Source organism: Cervus canadensis, chromosome 2 (assembly GCF_019320065.1).
Source record: "Cervus canadensis isolate Bull #8, Minnesota chromosome 2, ASM1932006v1, whole genome shotgun sequence".
NCBI classification, from domain to species: domain Eukaryota; kingdom Metazoa; phylum Chordata; class Mammalia; order Artiodactyla; family Cervidae; genus Cervus; species Cervus canadensis.
Genome location: NC_057387.1, coordinates 76,083,851 through 76,104,114, shown reverse-complemented (window position 1 = coordinate 76,104,114; position 20,264 = coordinate 76,083,851). Strand labels below are relative to the sequence as shown.

General features: G+C 37.2%; 1 protein-coding gene across 1 annotated transcript in view; it reads right to left on the bottom strand.

Annotated features, from left to right (window-relative positions):
* JAK1 (Janus kinase 1) overlaps positions 1 to 20,264 on the bottom strand; it is a 244,595-nt gene that overhangs the window by 171,858 nt on the left and 52,473 nt on the right. The gene's annotated exons all lie outside the window — the stretch shown is intronic.

Genomic DNA, 20,264 nt, shown 5'->3' with positions numbered 1-20,264 from the left:
ATGGACTGGTTGGATCTCCTTGCAGTCCAAGGGACTCTCAAGAGTCTTCTCCAACACCACAGTTCAAAAGCATCAATTTTTCAGTGCTCAGCTTTCTTCACAGTCCAACTCTCACATCCATACATGACTACTGGAAAAACCATAGCCTTGACTAGACGGACCTTCGTTGGCAAAGTAATGTCTCTGCTTTTTAATATGCTATTGAGGTTGGTCATAACTTTCCTTCCAAGGAGTAAGCCTCTTTTAATTTCATGGCTGCAATCACCATCTGCAGTGATTTTGGAGCCCCCCAAAATAAAGTCTGACACTGTTTCCACTGTTTCCCCATCTATCTCCCATGAGGTGATGGGACCAGATGCCATGATCTTAGTTTTCTGAATGTTGAGCTTTCAGCCAACTTTTTCACTCTCTTCTTTCACTTTCATCAAGAGGCTTTTTGGTTCCTCTTCACTTTCTGCCATTTGGATGCAAATGATACTTGTTATATATATCACGTATTTCATTCAATACCATTACATAACTGGTGTTGAGTTTTTTTGCAAAGAAAATATCTCAGAACAATTTCAATTGTTATAATCATTAATTAGTTTATCTATAAGATGATATTTATCAGTGATGGCATAGGATTTTGGAACTGGTTATGTCATTAGAGAAAATGCAATTATATTCCTCCCTTTACAGATGAGAAACTGAAGGCTATTGATATTAAGCAATAATATGGAGTTTCTGGCATGGTCAAAAACAGAACTGAGGATTCTGATTTGCCATGTGTTTTACAAAATCATCACCATAGCCTTTATTTCATAAGTGTGTGGTTTACACTGTGTGTAAGGCATGGTGCTTGAAACTGGGAATATGGAAAGGTATAAGAAGTGCTCAAAGATTTTTTATAATTTAACATGTAGGCTAATGCTTCTCAAACTTTAAAGTCTGTGGGAATCACATTTGTTGTTCAGTCATTAAGTCGTGTCTGACTCTTTGTGACCCCATGAACTGTAGCACGCCAGGCTTCCCTGTCCTTCACTATCCCCCTGAGTCTTCACAGCATTCCAGGAGTAGATTCCATCCCAAGAAGCCACTAGCAACTCCTCATCTGTTCAGGTTTTATCCTGAGATTGCAGCATTTTAATCATATCTTCATCAGTTCAGTTCAGTTGCTCAGCTGTGTCCAACTCTTTGAGATTCCATGGACTGCAGCACACCAAGCTTCCCTGTCTATCACCAACTCCTGGAGCTTGCTCAAGCTCATGTCCATTGAGTTGGTGATGCCATCCAACCATCTCATCCTCTATCATCCCCCTCTCCTCCTGCCTTTAATCTTTCCCAGCATCAAGGTCTTTTCCAATGAGTCAGTTCTTTGGATCAGGTGGCCAAAGTATTGGAGCTTCAGCTTCAGCATCAGTCCTTCCAATGAATATTCAGAAATGATTGATACATGGCTACTGGAAAAACCATAGCTTTGACTAAATGGACTTTTGTTGGTAAAGTAATGTCTCTGCTTTTTTACGGTGCTGTCTAGGTTTGTCATAGCTTTTCTTCCAAGGAGCAAGCATCTTTTAATTTCATGACTGCAGTCACTGTCTGCAGTGATTTTGGAGGCCAAGAAAATCAAGTCTGTCACTGTTTCCATTGTTTCCCCATCTATTTGACAGGAAGTGATGGGACCGGATGCTGTGATCTTAAGTTTTGTTTTTTTTTTTTAATTTATTTGTTTTTTATTGAAGGATAATTGCTTTACAGAATTTTGCTGTTTTCTGTCAAATCTCAACATGAATCAGCCATAGGTATGCATATGTCCCCTCCCTTTTGAACCTCCCTCCCATCTCCCTCCCATCCCACCCCTCTAGGTTGATGCAGAGCCCCTGTCTGAGTTTCCTGAGCCACACAGCAAATTCGCGTTGGCTATCTGTTTTACATATAAGTTTCCATGTTACTCTTTCTATACATCTCACCCTTTCCTCCCCTCTCCCCAAATCCATAAGTCTATTCTCTATGTCTGCTTCTCCATTGTTAGAGGATCTTACGTTTTTTGAATGCTGAGTTTTAAGCCAGGTTTTTCACTCCCCTCTTTCACTTTCTTCAAGAGGCTCTTTAGTTCCTCTTAGCTTTCTGCCATAAGGGTGGTGTCATCTGCCTATCTGAGGTTATTCATATTTCTCCCAGAAATCTTGATTCCAGCTTGTGTTTCATCCAGCCTGGCATTTTGCATGATGTACTCTGAATATAAATTAAGTAAGCAAGGTGACAATGTACAGCCTTGACATACTCATTTCCCAATTTGGAACCAGTCCTTTGTTCCATGTTCAGTTCTAACTGTTGCTTCTTGACCTTCATACAGATATCTCAGGAGGCAGTAAGGTGCTCTGGTATTCCCATCTCTTAAAGAATTTTCCACAGTTTCTTGTGATCCACACAGTCAAAGGCTTCAGTGTAGTCAATGAAGCAGAAGTAGATGTTTTTCTGGAATTCTCTTGCTTTTTCTATGATCCAGCAAATGTTGGCAACTTGATCTCTGGTTCCTCTGCCTTTTCTAAATGCAGCTTGAACATCTGGAAGTTCCCAGTTCATGTACTGTTGTAACCTGGCTTGGAGAGTTTTGAGCATTACTTTGCTAGCATGTGAGATGAGTGCAATTGGGTGGTAGTTTGAACATTCTTTGGCATTGCCTTTCTTTGGGATTGGAATGAAAAATGACCTTTTCCAGTCTTATGGCCACTGGTGAGTTTTCCAAATTTGCTGGCATGCTGAGTGCAGCACTTTCACAGCATTATCTTCTGGATTTGAAATAGCTCAGCTGGAATTCCATCACCTCCACTAGCTTTGTTCATAGTGATGCTTCCTAAGGCCCACTTGACTTTGCACTCCAGGATGTCTGACTGTAAGTGAGTGATCACACAATTGTGGTTATCTGGATCATTAAGATCTTTTTTCTATAGTAGCTCTGTGTATTCTTGCCACCTCTTCTTAATATCTTTGGCTTCTGTTGGGTCCATACTGTATCTGTCCTTTATCGTGCCCGTCTTTGCATGACATGCTCCCTTGGTATCTCTAATTTTCTTGAAGTGATCTCTAGTCTTTCCCATCCTATTGTTTTCCTCTATTTCTTTGCATTGATCACTGAGGAAGGCTTTCTTATCTCTCCTTGCTATTCTTTGGAACTCTGCATTCAGATGGATATATCTTTGCTTTTCTCCTTTGCCTTTCACTTCTCTTCTTTCCTCAGCTGTTTGTAAGGCCTCCTCAGATAACCATTTTGCCTTTTGCATTTCTTTCTTTGGGGATGGTTTTGATCGCCACCTCCTGTACAGTGTCATGCACCTCCATCCATAGTTCTTCAGGCACTCAATTCTAATTCTCTTGCTCTTTCCACCATATCTGCAGTTGTTTCCTCCACTGAAGTCTTGAACCCCTCAGAGTCAACCATGAGGGCTGGAATCTACTTCATCCAGTAGATGGATCTACTTCATCCAAAAACTCATTGGAATCTACTTCATCCACAAAGTCAAATGTTTATGTGGATATTTTGACCTTTTCCCATGAAACACAAATGTTCTTCATGGCACCTAGAATGGTGAATCCTTCCCAGAAGGTTTTCAATGGACTTTGCCCAGATCCACCAGAAGAATCTCTGTCTATGGCAGCTATAGCCTTGTGAAATGCATTTCTTAAATAAGCTTGAGAATCAAAATTACTCCTTGATCCATGGGCTGCAGAATAGATGCTTTTTGTTAGCAGGCCTGAAAACAACATTAATCTCATTGTACATTCCCATCAGAGCTCTTGGGTGATCAGGTGCTTTGTCAATGTTCTATTCTATTTTAAAATAAATTTCTTCTTTCTGAATCACACAGAAATCTTGCTAAAGTGCAGATTCTGATTCATTGGTTCTGGAATGGGGCTTGAGATTCAGTTTTGACACTAATATGCCCCAAGGAGATGCCAATTCTGCTGGTTCACAGACCACACTTGGAGTAGCAAAGTGTGGGACATATAAATAGAAAGAAAACAGTATAGTAACCTGAAATTTTTGTAACACAGAGAAACAACAGTAAAAGCTTCTTAGCAGGGAAAAAAACATATGTTATGAAACTCAAGCTGGTTACTTCTAGGAATGCCCCTCAGACACTCAGAGTATATTTACTGTTATAAAATAGTAACCTATTTTTGTCTCTGAGAGCACAGCATATTAGAAATAACATAAATAGTGGGGCAAGGAGAAAGAAAGGAAGTGATGGCTAGAAATAACATCAAAGGAAGAGACAAACAATTTTTTTCAAAAGAACTTAACACCACCATAGCCAACTATTAGTATCAATAGTTCTTAAGAACATCAGTGAAACTGTGTGTACAATGAATTTGGAGTCAGGATGTCTTGATTCAAGTTCTGGTCTGCCTTTTAGTAGCTATATATAATATCTTTAGATTTATCTGTAATCTGTTTAGCTTCATTTTCCATATCAGAAAAAATGAGATAATACCTCCAGTCTCCCTGGACTGAATATTAAGTGCATTGAATAAGATGATAAAGCACTTGACACAGAAGTTCTGAAGAATGTTCAAATTTCACAATGTATTGTAGGTTCAGAAAATGTCGGTGATTTTATTAAGATCAATTCAGTGACAAATAGGTTCTACTCTTACATAAACTATTTCAGAGAATAGAAGAAGCAGCTACCTTCTGTGACAAATTTTATGAGGCTGTTAAAATCTAGGTATTATAACCTAATAAGGACAATGCATACAAGAAAGAAAAATAAAAGGCCCATATCCCTCATTAGCTAACTACTAAAATGTATGACCACGTTGGGCTTTTCTCAGAAATGGAAGTTGATCTAACATTAGAAAATCATCCATATAATTAATGATCTGAACAGATTAAAGGAGAAAATCATATGCTATCTCAATTTCAGAAGAAGAAAGTCTACAGTGAATTTTCTGCATAATGGTGAAATGCTGAAAGTATTTCATCTGAGAGCAGAAACCATATAGAGTTGCCTGATATAACCCATCCTACTGAACATTATACTGGAAGTCTTATCCAGTTTTTTATTTTTCCAGCCATATTTTTGGTTGTACCTTAACCTTAAAGGTAGGGGGAAAAATATACACACTTATATTCATTAGACAGGAGAAAACAAGACTGTCACTATTTGCAAATAATTTGATTGTATGTATAGAAAATATAAAAGAACCAGTTGGACTTCCCTGGTGGTCCAGTGGTTAAGAATCTACCTGCCAATGCAGAGGATCCCTGGCCTGGAAAGATTCCATATTCTGAGGGGCAACTAAGCCTGCATGCCACAGCTACTGAACTTGCATGCTGAGCTGCTGAAGCCCATCCTCTAAAGCCTGTGTTCTGCAACAAGAGAAGCTACCACAGTGAAAAGTCCACGCACAACTAGAGAGAGCCCTTGCACAGCAAGAAAAACCCAGCACAGTCAAAAATAAAAAGTAAATAAATAAATTTTTAATAATAGAAGAACCTGTAAATAAATTATAAAAATTCATAAGAGGTTAGTAAGATTATAAGATACAAAGTCAATAATACTGTAGTAGATAGAATGATGCCGTCTCAACTTACAAAGATGTCTAGATATTAATCCCTGAAATTTGTGAAAATACAGCCTTATATGGCAAAAGTGACTGTGGATATGATTAAATTAAGGATTTGAAATGAGCAGAGTATCCTGGGTTATCTGAATATAGTCACAAGTGTCCTTAAAAGTGAAAGAGGGCATCAGAAAAGTCAAGGTAATGAACCGTAAGAACTGGACCATTTTTGCTGTATTTAAAGATGGAGAAGGGAGTCCATAAGCCAAGGCCTGTGGGCAGTGCTAAAAACTGGAAAGGGCAAGGTAATAAATCGTCCCCTAGAGCCTCTGGAAAGGAGCACAGTCTTTCCAATACTTTGATTTTAGCCCAGTGAGACATTTCAATCTTCTGAACTACAGAAATGTGAGACAATAAACTTAAGTTGTTTTATAGCACTGTTTGTGGCAATTTTTTACAGGCTCCTTAGAAAATACAATTATAAAACAATTGACTTCTAAATATACAACAAAATCATAGTAAATGTAATAAGTCAGAAAGAGAAAGACAAATATCATATGATACCACTTGTTTGTGGAACCTAAAATGTAACACAAGTGAACTTACCTATGAAACAGAAACAGACTCACACATAGGGAACAGACTTGTGGTTCCCAAAGGGGAGGGGGGAGGGACGGATTAGGACTTTGGGGTTAACAGATGCAAACTATTATATATAGAATGAATAAACAGCAAGGTCTTATTGTATAGCACAGGGAACTACATTCAATATCCTGTGATAAACCATAATGGAAAAGAATATATATATATATGTATAATTGACTTACTTGGCTGTACAGCAGAAATTAATACAACATTGTAAATCAACTATACTTCAATAAAAAGAAAGGAAAAAGAGTAGCATAAAAAATATACAAAGTACACTTATGAAGTAGTAACAGACAAACACAAGGAGAATGGGCAGAGGACTAAAACAGATATTTCATGAAAAGTGAAAGTTGCTCTGTCATGTCCAAGTCTTTGTGATTCCATCCATGGAATCCTCCAAGCCAGAATACTGGAGTGGGTAGCCTTTCCCTTCTCCAGGGGAATCTTCCTGACCCAGGAATCAAACCGGCGTCTCCTGCATTGCAGGCAGATTCTGTACCAACTGAGCTATAGGGGAAACTCAAATAGCCACTAAACATATGAAAAGATGCTTAACCTAACAAGTAAGGAGGAAAATACAAAGTAAAACCACACTGAAATATTTTTACATACCCATCAGGACTGATAAAAAACAAGTCTGACCATTCCAATGAAATGCCTTGGAACAATGAGAACTCTTATTCACTCCAGATATGAGCATAAATTCATATAATGCAAGCACTTTGAAAAAGAGTTTGGCATTATCTCATAAGACTGAACATGTACAATCTTATGATGCTGCAATTCTGCTCCCAGTTATTTACCCTAGTCTAGAAACTCCAGCACTAGGAAACATGTACATATGTGTTTATTGCAGCATTGTTCATAATGATAAAAACTGTAAGCAATCTAAAAATCCACCAGGGTTGAATATATAATTATTATTATATATTCATAAAAGGAACTACTATACAGAGATGAAAACAATGAGCTAACAACTACACACATTGATATCGATAACACAAACACAATGTTGAAAAGAGCAAGCCCAAGAAGAAAACATACAATATGATTCTATTTATACTAAGTTCAAAACAGACAAAACTAAATACTATTTTACTTAGGAACGTACAAAGGCCCTAAGACTAAAGAAAACCAAGGGGATGATTATCCTAAAAATCAGGACTTTGATTACCCTGGTGATGCAGGGAGAGAGGAGCAATTGAAGAGGCCTAAGAGGGGAGTTTTCTTCCACAAGGTCAAAGCTCTTTTTTTTGGCCATGCCACAGAGCATGTGGGATCTTAGTTCCCTGACCAGGGGCCAAACCCCCACCCCCTGCCTTAAAAGCACAGAGTCTTAACCACTGGATCAGCAAGGAAGTTCCAAAGCAATTTTCTTAACCTGGGGAAGGTTAGACAGAACACTCAATTTACTTTTATTTTTCAGAATGTACATTTACGTCTTACACATTTTCATATGAGCATGATTAATTTTTTTTAAAAAAACACTCAATTAAAAATAAATCACACTGGAGATTTTGTAGGTGGAAACAAGGGGCTTGGCTCTAAACTAAAACAAATGAAATAAGATCATCGCAAGTTTAATGGTAAATACAATTTATAAACTCTCTTGATTGGACACCAGTTATATCCATTTTAGGACATCCTACAACTAAATGTTTCAGCAACCTTGATATCCATACTAACACAGAGGTAAACAATGAGTGTGGGCTTTCTAGCAAGAGAGATTTTATCTCTTCACACAAATGTGAGGAAGCAGCAGAAAAAAATTTATTTCTTATCATGGAGAGTTAAGTGTGGTAAAATTAAATCTTATTTGGTAACCTAGTTGATAGGTTTCCAAATAGGGAAAGGAGTACAAGGCTGTATATTGTCACCCTGCTTGTTTAATTTATATGCAGAGTACCTCATGAGAAACACTGAGCTGAATGAAGCACAAGCTGGAATCAAGATTGCCGGGAGAAAGATCAATAACCTCAGATAGGAACATGACACCACCCTTATGGCAGAAAGCAAAGAAAAACTAAAGAGCCTCTTGATGAAAGTGAAAGAGGAGAGTGGAAAAGTTGGCTTAAAGTTCAACATTCAGAAAACTAAGATTATGGCATCTGGTCCCATCACTTCATGGCAAACAGATGGGGAAACAGTGCAAACAGTGACAGACTTTATTTTGGGGGGCTTCAAAATCCCTGCAGATGGTGACTGCAGCCATGAAATTAAAAGAGGCTTACTCCTTGGAAGAAAAGTTATGACCAATCTAGACAGCATATTAAAAAGCAAAGACATTACTTTGTCAACAAAGGTCCATCTAGTCAAGGCTATGGTTTTTCCAGTAGTCATGTATGGATGTAAGAGTTGGACTATAAAGAAAGCTGAGCACCGAAGAATTGATGCTTTTTAACTGTGGTGTTGGAGAAGACTCTTGAGAGTCCCTTGGACTGCAAGGAGATCCAACCAGTCCATCCAAAAGGAAATCAGTCCTGAATATTCATAGGAAGGACTGATGTTGAAGCTGAAACTCCAATAGTGGCCACCTGATGTGAAGAACAGACTCATTGGAAAAGACCCTGATGCTGGCAAAGATTGAAGGCAGGAGGAGAAGGGGATGACAAAGGATGAGATGGTTGGATGGCATCACCGACTCAATGGACATGAGTTTGAGTAAACTTTCGGAGTTGGTGATGGACAGGGAGGCCTGGCGTGCTGCAGTCCATGGGGTCGAAGAGTCAGAGATGACTGAGCGACTGAACTGAACTGAACCTAGTTTATAAACCATTAAGACTCTGTGAGTGGTTCACCATGTCATAAACTTAGCTTTCCCCTTGGCACAGACTGAAATATTTTACAGTGTAGCATCTGAATTTGAAAATATTTTAAGCCTATTATAGCTTTTCTTTAATTAAAAATTTCCATTTTGAAAGACGGACAGACTCATATCTGATATCATATCTTCCTTTTCAAAGAGGGAGCTTCTTTTATTGCATTTTAGTAGCAAGCGCTCATTATATTAGTTGAACATGTAGACTTACTGAATTACACCTTATATACAAAATGTTTGATCTTTATAATGTCTACTTTGAATCATCCAGAAATGATGAAACAGTAATGCACTCAATTTAATAAGCTAGGAAATTTTTGTCATCTGCCTTAAAAAGATTCAAGATGATTAAACGTTTAAAAAAGGAAGGCTGATCTTTATTTTCCTTACCTAGAATCCTCCTTTGCACAGTCATGTTAGATAACCATGATTTTGAAACAAAGTAGCCAAAATAAGTGGTGTTAATTCCAAGTGAGTGAACCTAAAAGTGGACCTCAGAGTGGACCTAACTGGTGCTTACAGGTCAGGCTGGGGTGGTTGAGGAAGTCTCCTGGCATCAGAGTAACTGGGGATCAACATGAAAGGAAGATACAAGGGGAGCCACTTTTATGAATGTACATAAGAAGCCCAGTATCTAACAAAATCCAAGGCAGGAGTGTACCTGGGTCCTGGAAAGGAAGAAGATCCAGGTGCTATTCTGGGAAAATACTCAGACTCTGTTTCTTGTCTCCTCTGTGTGGGTCAGCCTCATTCTTTTGTCTCTCCCAGACAACTGTGGCTGCATTTCTGGCCCTCATGGATCAGAAAACCATTCCGCAGCTCCACAGTGGCCCAAGTCCGGCTGCCTGGAGAGAGTCACCCTCACTTTTGGTCCCAATTCCAAGTTCCCATGGGAGAGATAGTGAGTAGCATAACCTGAGGTTGGTGCCAACTCCCAGTCCAAAGAATTGTGATCAGGTAGGAAACCAGGAAGCCACTCCTATGGGATGGACAGACCACCCAATGGCCATGCACAGCTGTGTAAGTCCAATGAATTTAACAGGTCGTTATCAAAGATATTTATATTCATGAAGTCTTTGAAGGTTAGAAAGTCCATTTAAAAGGTTATGCTTGTGGGTATGTAAATTAATACAGCCACTAGGGAGAAGGGTATGGAGATTCCTTAAAGCACTAGGAATAGAACTACCATATGACCCAACAATACCACTACTGGGCCTATACCCTGAGAAAACCATAACTGAAAGAGACACATGCATCTCAGTGTTCACTGCAGCACTTTTCACAATAGCTAGGACATGGAAGCAACCTAGATGTCCACTGATGGATGAGTGGATACAGAAATTGTGGTACATATACACAATGGAATATTACTCAAGTATAAAAAAAAGAACACATTCAAGTCAGCCCTAGAGGTGGATGAACATAGAGCCTATCATACAAAGTGAAGTAAGTCAGAAAGAGAAAGACAAATCGTGTATATTAACACATGCATATGGAATTTAGAAAGATGGTACTGATGAACTTATTTGGAGGGCGGCAATGGAGACACAGACATAAAGAACAGACTTGTGGGGGAAAAAGAGAGTGGGGTGAACTGAGAGAACATGGAAACATATACCATATACCATGGAGAACACTACCACATGTAAAACAGATAGCAAGTGGGAATTTGCTCTGTGACACCGGGAGCTCAACCCAGTGCTCTGTGATGACCTAGAGGAGTAGGACGGGGTGGGATTTGGGGAGGGAGGGGACATATGTATACCTGTAGCTTATTCACATTGATGTATGGCAGAGGCAAACACAATATTGTAAAGCAACTGTCTTCCAATTAAAAAAAGTTTATGCTTATAACACAACTGTTCATAATAGTAAAAAGATGGAAAAAACATGGATGCCCCTTAAAGAAGAATGGCTAAAGAATTGATGGTATATATATCCTATAAAATTTAATATAGTCATTAAAAAGAATGATATAAAGCTATAGTCACTAACATTAAAACATCTATTAAATTATTAACAGAAAGAAAAATAAAGTACCAGATATGTATGATTCCATTTATATTAAACTATTTTTAAAATACGTAGCTTTTAAATAGACAATTTCTGAAAGAACATTCATGAAGCTGTTAAAGTGGTTTCCTCTGGGGAAGGAAGTGGGATTGGTAAGTGGGTGGGGGTAGAGGTGAAGAGCGACATTCACATTTTACTACATGTCGTATGCTTAAAAAGAAAAAAAGTAGAAATATATCATTACAAATTAAATCTTTAAAAAAAAAGTTTATTTCATTTTCCATTAGACAAGCATAAGAATATATACCTGTCTCAGAAATTAGAATAATAATTTCTTTCTGAAGTGGCCTGCAGTTTACACCTGTGATGACTAAATCTTGCTGTGTTCCAGGTACCTTTTCAGTCCTTTCCAACATTTAATCCTCACAAGGATCCTATGAATTGAGTACTGTTACTCTCCCATCTTACTGATGAGAAAACTGAGGCACAGAGAAGATGAGTTACTGGCCCATGGTCCCCTGGCCAGTAAGTGGCAGAGCTGGGATTTGAATGTGGACCTTGGAGCTCTTGAATGTCATCTTTTGGTCACTTTTGCTAAACTACACTCACACAAAAGCATTTTCACGTGCATTGACTCACGTGCCTTCAAGCACCTATTGTCCCCCATGTCACATGGGAGAAAGCTAGGACACACAGTTCAGTGTGCAGTAATGGCCTGTTTTCAGGTTCATGAACCTCCTGGACTTTCAGCTCCATTATGTAAGAAAAATATCTGTTTTGTTGTTAATTTTTGCAGTCTGCACATAGGAAGTGGGCAGTAGAATGATTTTAATGCTATGGTGGTTTACAATGTCCACACATTCTTTGTCACTGCCTTTAAGAGGCAGAGGTCAATTCCTCTTCCTTTGGGTATGAGTTAGACTCAGTGACTCATTTCCAATGAACAGAATAAAGCAATAGTGGCAGTGTGTGACTAGAGACTGAGACATGATAAGCATGATGACTTCCTGCTCTCTTTCACTCTCTGATTACTTGCTCTGAGTGAAGCCAGTTGCCTGTCATGAGACGAGACCCATGTGGTGAAAAAACAGAGCCCTCCAGCCAACAGCCAGCAAGTAATGGGGGCCTCCTGCTAATAGCTATGTGAGTGAACTTGGAAGTTGATCTTTGCTGCAGACAGGCCTTCAGATGATAGCAACTCTCATCTAGTCGGTGACCTTCTGAGAGGTCCTAAGCCAGAATCACCAAGCTAAGCTGCTTCAGAATTCATGACTGATAGAAACTGTGAAATAACAAATATAATCGTTTTAAGCCATTATATTTTGGCCTAATTTATTACACAGCAAAAGACAATTAACACAAATGCTTTTGACTAAAAATAATATAGATATCTGTCACTTGGGTATTTATGGAACATATTAATATGCTTTTGTCTTTTGCATTTTCATGAATATAACTTATTCTTTGATTGGCCTGAAGTATCCATTTGCCTAAGGGTGGTGTGTGGAGGGTGGGGTTAAGGCTATTAAAGCAGGAATTAATTTTTAAAAGAGTTAAAAATCAGTTTTTGACATCCCAAATAGGATATTTGATTAAAATACTTATTTAGAAGGTAAAAAAAAAAAAGGCAAGAAAAGATATTTTCACATTCCTTTTACTATCATTGACAGAGCAAGGGTTAAATCTGGTAGCCGAGATCACAGAGTTTCTTTTATAGTATAGGCAAACAACTTTGTCCACCTATGATGAACAGGCCATTGAGCTTCTGTCCCAGGATAGAGCAAGGATATGATGTTGAAGAAGTGGAATGTTCGAACTTTCTTCCTGTTCCAGGGGATTGTGGGAAGAAGTTGGAGTTGGATTTAGGAAAGCCAGTCAGTGAGAAGTTTTCTTGATCTGAGGAATAAGTCTCTGCAAGAGAAGATGTATCAGAAGTGTCAAAGGGAAGACTAAGGCCAGAGGGATTCTTCTCTACTTCCCATTTGGGATTCCAGAAGGAAATTAGTGTTTAAGGTGAGCCAGCAACACAGTGGGGTGGGCGGAGAAGAGGAAGGGGAGCAAAGTAGAATAGAAGGCAAAAAGAGCCCAGTGTGAGCTTCCATTAGCTTCTGTGTTGTGAAGAAGGGACTCAGATCTTCCCACATCTCCTGCAGAGGGCAAAGAACATGGCTCAGCTGAGAGAGATAGTTCTGCCAGGAGCAAGACAAAGTGATCCCACAGCAGGAGAGATAAGGACAATGAACAAGGGTGTGTCAGGGATTCGAAGATATCTGTAGTGCTGATGAGAACCATGGTGGGCCTGAGTCAGGCGAGGCAAACCAGCAGGTCCTCAACAAGTGGAGAAGCATGACCATCCCATGAAATACTCCAGCTAAGATCAGAGCAACATACAAGAGCAGCGGACCAGAGACCTTTGAGACCTCGGTGGACACCAGATCAAGAGGCAGTCTGTGGAGCAGCTCACTCCAGCCACTTGACTACAGAAGCTGACAACAAAGAATGCTGGATTGAGTATAAAAGGTATCAAATATTAAAATTATTTAAAAATAGTAACTATATTAAAAAATATCCAAGCACTAGTGACATGGATAAAATCTAAGATTTACTGAGTACTGAAGCCACTTTTGCCCTGAGGGCATTTGTTAATCCAGCCAATTTAAGTATCTCCCTAAAGAGTAAAGTGCAAAAGGAAATCCACCAGTAGATACTGGGAATTCAAAGGCTACATTTCCCCCAAATCTCCACCCACAGGAGACAACTGAATAATTCAATAAGGAGACAATTTCATCCTTGAAAATTTGCAATCACTTGCGGTGTTACTGCAGTTATAAACACTTGGTGGTCCAAAATGATTCAAGCCATAAACATAGTTTAAATGGTATCATATGGCAAAGCCCTTAGAGACTGAAAGTGACAAATACAAACCTATTTTGAAAAGTCATCTTTATCCTGTGTCTCAGTATATTTGCATAAATAATTTTTCAAGGTCAATGAGCAGCACACAGTAAAAAAGAACAAAGCACAAACAAGCTTGAAAATATTCTCAAGATACTGGGAATTATAAAAAGTGACCCAGAAACTTTTAAGAAGAACCAAATAAAACTTCTAGAAATGAAAATCACAATTACTGATATTAAAAACAAAACAAAAACCAGTGGTTTAACATCACATTAGACATAAATGAAAAGAGAATTAGAGAACAGGAAGTTTATGTCACAAGATTTTGCAGAATATAGCAGAGATTCAGAGAAATGACTACATGAAAGACAGATTACAATCCATGGAAGACAGTAAGAAAATCTAACATACATTTAGTTAGAGTTCTAGAAAAAGAGAAGAGATGTGGTATGACAAAGATAATACGTGAAGAAATAATGGCTTCTACTTTTGAAGAACCAATGAATGGTATCAAATTCCTACCCGCAAAAAGCCTAACAAATCCTAAATAGGAAAAGAGAAATCAAGAAAGCAAGAGAGGAGGGAGAGAGGAAACTAATGAGTGAACTTCACGCTAGATTCATCATAAAACTAGTGAACACCAAAAAAAAAAAAGAGACACTGGGTTAGGATGTGGTTGGAGATCATTGTCAAAGGAACAACAGTTAGACTGACAACTGACTTATACAGCAGTGTGGACAGGGTGACAGTACAATGATATTCTTCATGAGGTGAAAGAAGATAACTGTTCACCTATTCTATTCCTAGTGAAAATATCTTTCAATACTGAGCGCACAATATAGACACTAAATAAACAGAAGCACAGAGTTTCCCACTATCCAGACCCTCGAAAAAGAGAATTCTGAAGGATGTAATTCTGGGAGAAAGAATGTGATCTCAGGGGAAAGCTCTGAGATGCAAGAAAAAATGAAGAGCAAAGAAATTGGTCAATGAATAAATAAAAAATAAACCTAAACAATGCATTATTGAACAGTACACAACACTGTCTTATCAGATCAAAAAAATAAGTTAAATACACAGAAGTAAAACCATGCAAGTTAGAAAGAGAGTAAATGAAGTCAGTATTTAAAGCCCTTGTAGTATCAAACACAAAAATAATATTATTGACTAACTTTTGATTTGATAGATGATGCACGGGGAACTCTACTCAATACTCTGATGGCCAAAATGGGAAGGAAATCCAAAAAAGAGGGGATGTATGTACATGTGTAGCTGATTCATTTTGCTGTACAGTAGGAACTAACACAGCATTGTCAAGCAACTATACTCCAAAAAATTTTTTTGAAAAGATCATGTATGTATGTATAAAAAAAATTTATATAACCTCTAAAAGAAGAGACACAGAGACTGTAGCCTATAAATTAGTAGAGGGTCAAAAATGAAGAGGCAAAAATAAACAATATCACATGTGGTGATACAGATTTAAAATATGTTAGCTATTAATATTAATTAAATACAATATCAGTGGATTAAATGCATCACTTCAAAGACAAAGGTTTTTAGACTGGACAAAACACCATATAAATATTCAAACACAATGAAATTTTAAAGTGGAAATACCTTGCAGATACATATAAAAGAGAGCTGGTATTTTTATATTAACAGTACTCTAAATAGGTTTTAGGGCAAAAAGCACTATTGAAAATAATTTAGCAATTACTCAAAAAGCTAAATACAGAATTACTATATGACCCAGCAATTCTACTCCTAGGTATATATCCAAAAAAACTGAAAGCAGATACTAAAACAGACACTTATAGACTATGTTCATTGCAGCATTATTCATGATAGCCAAAATATAGAAAAATAAAACTCAAGTATTCAACCAACGAATGGATAAACATATGCTAAAACATAAATATACAATCGAATATTATTCAGCCATAAAAGGATTGAAATTGTGACATATGCCACAACACAATGAACCTTGAAAACATATGATAAGTGAAATAAGCCAGACACACAATGACAAATATTATATGATTTCACTTGTACGAATTATCTAGAATGGGCAAATTCACAGAGATGGAAAGTAGATTTATCAGGGGCTGGGAGGAGAGGAGCATGGGGAACTTTGGCTTTATGTTTATAGAGTTTCTGTTTGGGGTGATGGAAACGTTTTAGAACTATACTGTGGTGATGGATGTATAATATGATGAATCGAGTTAATGCCATTGAGTTGTACACTTAAAAAACGTTAAAATGTAAAATTTTGCTTATATATGTTGTTTGTTGTTTAGTAGCTAAGTTGTGTCCGACTCTGCGACCCCATGGACTGCAGCCTGCCAGGTTTCCCTGTCCATGGGATATTCCAGGCAAGAATACTGGAGTGGGTTGCCATTTCCTTCTCCAGGGGATCTTCCCAAACCAGGGGTTGAACCCACATCTCCTGCACTGGCAGGTGGATTCTTTACTGCTGAGCCACCAGGGAAGCACGTCATGGCATACAGAACTTCCCTGACCAGGGGGATCAGGGATCGAACCCTTGCCCCCCCTGCATTGGAAGCAGAGTCCATCAGGGAAGCCCTCTATCAAGTAATTACCACAGTCAGAAGGTTAGCTACGAAGAGGGTCCCCATAGAAAAACCATTTCAGTTCCTGTTTATTAATTTTCATATATCTTTTACCAAAATAAAAATTTACTAAGATAAAGATAATTGCTGCTTCTTTTTTTCTTTTTTGGCCACACCACAGGGCATACAGGATCTTAGTTCCCCAACCAGGGATTGAAACTGGGCCTGGCAGTGAAAAGCATTGAGTCCTAACCACAGGACCATCAGGGAATTCCCAGGTTGCTTCCTAATGATGCAATATCAATTCACCAGGAAAACATAAAATTTATATGCACCTAATAGTATAGCCTCAAACTATGTAAGAGAAAATAAAAACTATAAGGAGAAATAGACAAATTCACAATTATATGGGAAATTTAAAAATACATCTCTAAGAATAAGAAGACCAAAAAAAATCACCAAGAGATAATTCAAGCAATGATGCTTAATAAAGTTGACCTAATTGAGATTATAAATATATTACATTCAACAACTGCAGAATAAATATTCTGAAGTCCACATAGAACATTTCAAAAATGGACTCATACCAGATCATTTAAGCAAGCCTTAATAAACTTTAAGGGACCAAGGTAACACAGAAGAGGTTTTCTGACCATAATGTAATCAAACTACATCAATAAGAAAAAAAAAACAGAACATCCCCATATATTTGGAAAATTACTCATAATGGAAATTAAAAAATTTTTTTCAATTGACTGATTAAAAAAGAAACCCTACCTAACAAAAACATTTAAGATACAGCTAAAAAGTACTTAAAGGTTTGATTTATAGCCTTAAATGTTATATTTACAGCTTTACCATCTGAATCATCAGGGAAGCCCATATGTTACATTAGAAAATTTAAAAGGCTGACAATAAGCCAGTCATCTACCTCAAAAAAAAACAAACAAACAATAAAGTAGAAAGTCATAAAAAAAAGATATTATAAATAAGAACAAAAATACATGAAAAAGAAAAAATACATAGTAGAGAGCAGCAATAGAGCCAATAATTGATCTCTGAAAACACTAATAAGGGTGTCAAATGTCTGGTGAGGGAGAGAAAGGGAGAGGAAAAAGCATAGACACATTACCATCAGGAGTGAAAAGGGAGGCATATTACTCAAGATGTTACAGACATCAGAAAATCGAGAGGATGACTAAAAGTAGTTTATATGGACTAATTTGCTAGGGGAATATACTAGCAAAGCCTATGATAATATAAAAAACTTGAAAATTCCAATAACCATTAAATAAACTGAATAATTTGTAGGAAATCCACAGAGAAAACTTTAATGTGAGATCAATTTTTTTTAAGAAACAAGGTATTCTAATATCACATAAACATACAATAAAAAAGGAAGCAACTCCTAAACTCACAAGAAGCTACTAAAAGTTATCATGGACACTATGACAAAATATAATTATAGATTAATCTATGGACATGAATTAAAAAATCTGAAACAAAACATTAGGAAACAATGTTTGCTATATCCAGCAATATAAAAGGATAATATGTATAACCAAATTGGATTTATCCTAGAATACAAAGTTGGTTTAACATTAAAAATGAACCGATGTAATTTGTCATTAATAGATTAAAGATGAAAAACTATATGACCACCTCTGCATATTTAAAAGCAGCAAATCATTTAAAAAATCAATGTAATTCTTAATTTTAAAATTCAGCAAGCTTGAAATAAAAGGAACTTTAAAGTTAATTAATGCAGAAAATATACAGCAAATATTTTACTCGTGAAACACTGGAAGCTTTCTCTTTGAAAGAAGGAAAAGTAGTAAGATGCCTACCATCACCTTTTCTATTAGACATTACAGTAGTCTTCAGAAACAGTGGTAGTTTCTGAAAGGTTAGTTGCAATGTAGAATCTGAAACCACATCAGTGCACTATGTATTCTGTTATAGTACAATTCATTGCTCTCTCTTTTTACTTTGAGTGTAACTTTTAACATAAATCAAGGTTTCTAAACATCATACGTTGGTCATCTGGAAAGTATTAGTAACTGAGTTATGCAGATTTTCCAAATGTTAGAATACATGTCCTTACACAATATAAAAAATCTCACATTTGTTAATATCACTTCTCTCATCCAAAAAAAAATGTGCTTAATGAAAATGCACTTGAGATTTAATAAAATTAATTTTTACTGCTTCATTTATGATATTAAGTGAAACTGACATTTCCTTTAGTAAGTGGTATATAAGAATACAGTGACTTCCAGTACAGTTTGGTACCATTGCCTTGATTTGTGCTAGGCTTCCAGAAATTTTCCCCACTAAATACTTTTGCTCCATTAGTGTAGATGTTAACACAATGAAAAAAAGCAAATAACATACAAGTGTTATTATAAAGGTAGTTTTGTCCTCACAGACTCCCTAAAAGATCACGGACCTTGAGATGTTTATGAACCATTCTTTGCGAGTCACTGTTCTAGGATACAAGCCTAGAAGTGAAGCTGCCTTGTCAAAAGATATGTGTAACTTTATCTTTACTGAACAGTGCCACACCCTTTTCCAAAGTAGTTGTATTAATTGATATTCTCATCAACAGCCCATTAGGATTCCCACCTCTCCACATTATCACCACCAGTTGGTGTCACATTGGTACTTTACTGTGGTTAATGTTGCATTGGCAATGAGGGGAACCAGGTGGAGCAAGTCTTCCTATATTTACTGGTTTTGTGAACTCAGTCTTTTATGAGGTACCTATTCAAATTTGCCTGTATTCAATTGGGTTACCTGACTTTTGCATAATTGCTTGTGTGAATTTTTTTAACACTTCCTTTTTAAAATTTTATTATTTACTTATCTTTGGCTGCACTGGGCCTTTGCTCCTGTGCACAGGCTTCTCACTGAGGCGGCTTCTCTGGTTGGGTGGCATGGGCTCCAGGCGAGTGGGCTCAGTAACTGCGATGCACCAGCTTACGGCATGTTATCCCAAGGCATGTGGACTCCCCAGACCAGGGAGAGAACCCATGTCCCCTGTATCTTCCCATGCTGTGGCTTGAGTTTTCACTCTCTGAGGTATCATTTTATGAAAAAGTTCTTTAATATCATCCAATTTATCAAATTTTTTTGGCTTTGCTTTTTATATTAAGAATTCTTTCTCTATTACAAAGTTATAAAAATGATCCCATATTTTCTTCCTAAAACCTACAGCTTTTAATTAAAGACACATTATTTGTGTTAACATGTAATGAGTTTATTTTTTAATAAGTATTTAGATTTTGAGTTTTAATTTCTAATGCAATAGACGTTAATAGGAATTTAAAAACAAAAGCTCTATGGGGGTCCTCAATAATTTTTAAGACAGTAAAGGAGTCTTGAAACAAGAGTTTAAGAACCATTGTCCTAGAGAAACTTTTTTAAAAATTATTTATTTATTATGTTTGGCTGTACTGGGCCTTTACTGCTGCATGGGGTGGGGGTGGGGGGCTTCCCTTGAGAAACTTATGCCTAGAGGCACAATAGCCTGAAATAGAACATTTATCACAAGTAGAATAGATAAATTACCAGTTAAATATAGTTACAATGGAACAGTAGATAGCTGAGAAAGTGAAAACATAAGCCATGGATGCTATACACAACAACATGGATGAATCTAACATAACACTGCACAAAAGCAAGGCACAGGATAATGTCTGTATTATGACTCACATATAAATTTTTGTAACAGGCAAAATGAAACTAGATTTAAAGGGTCAAAA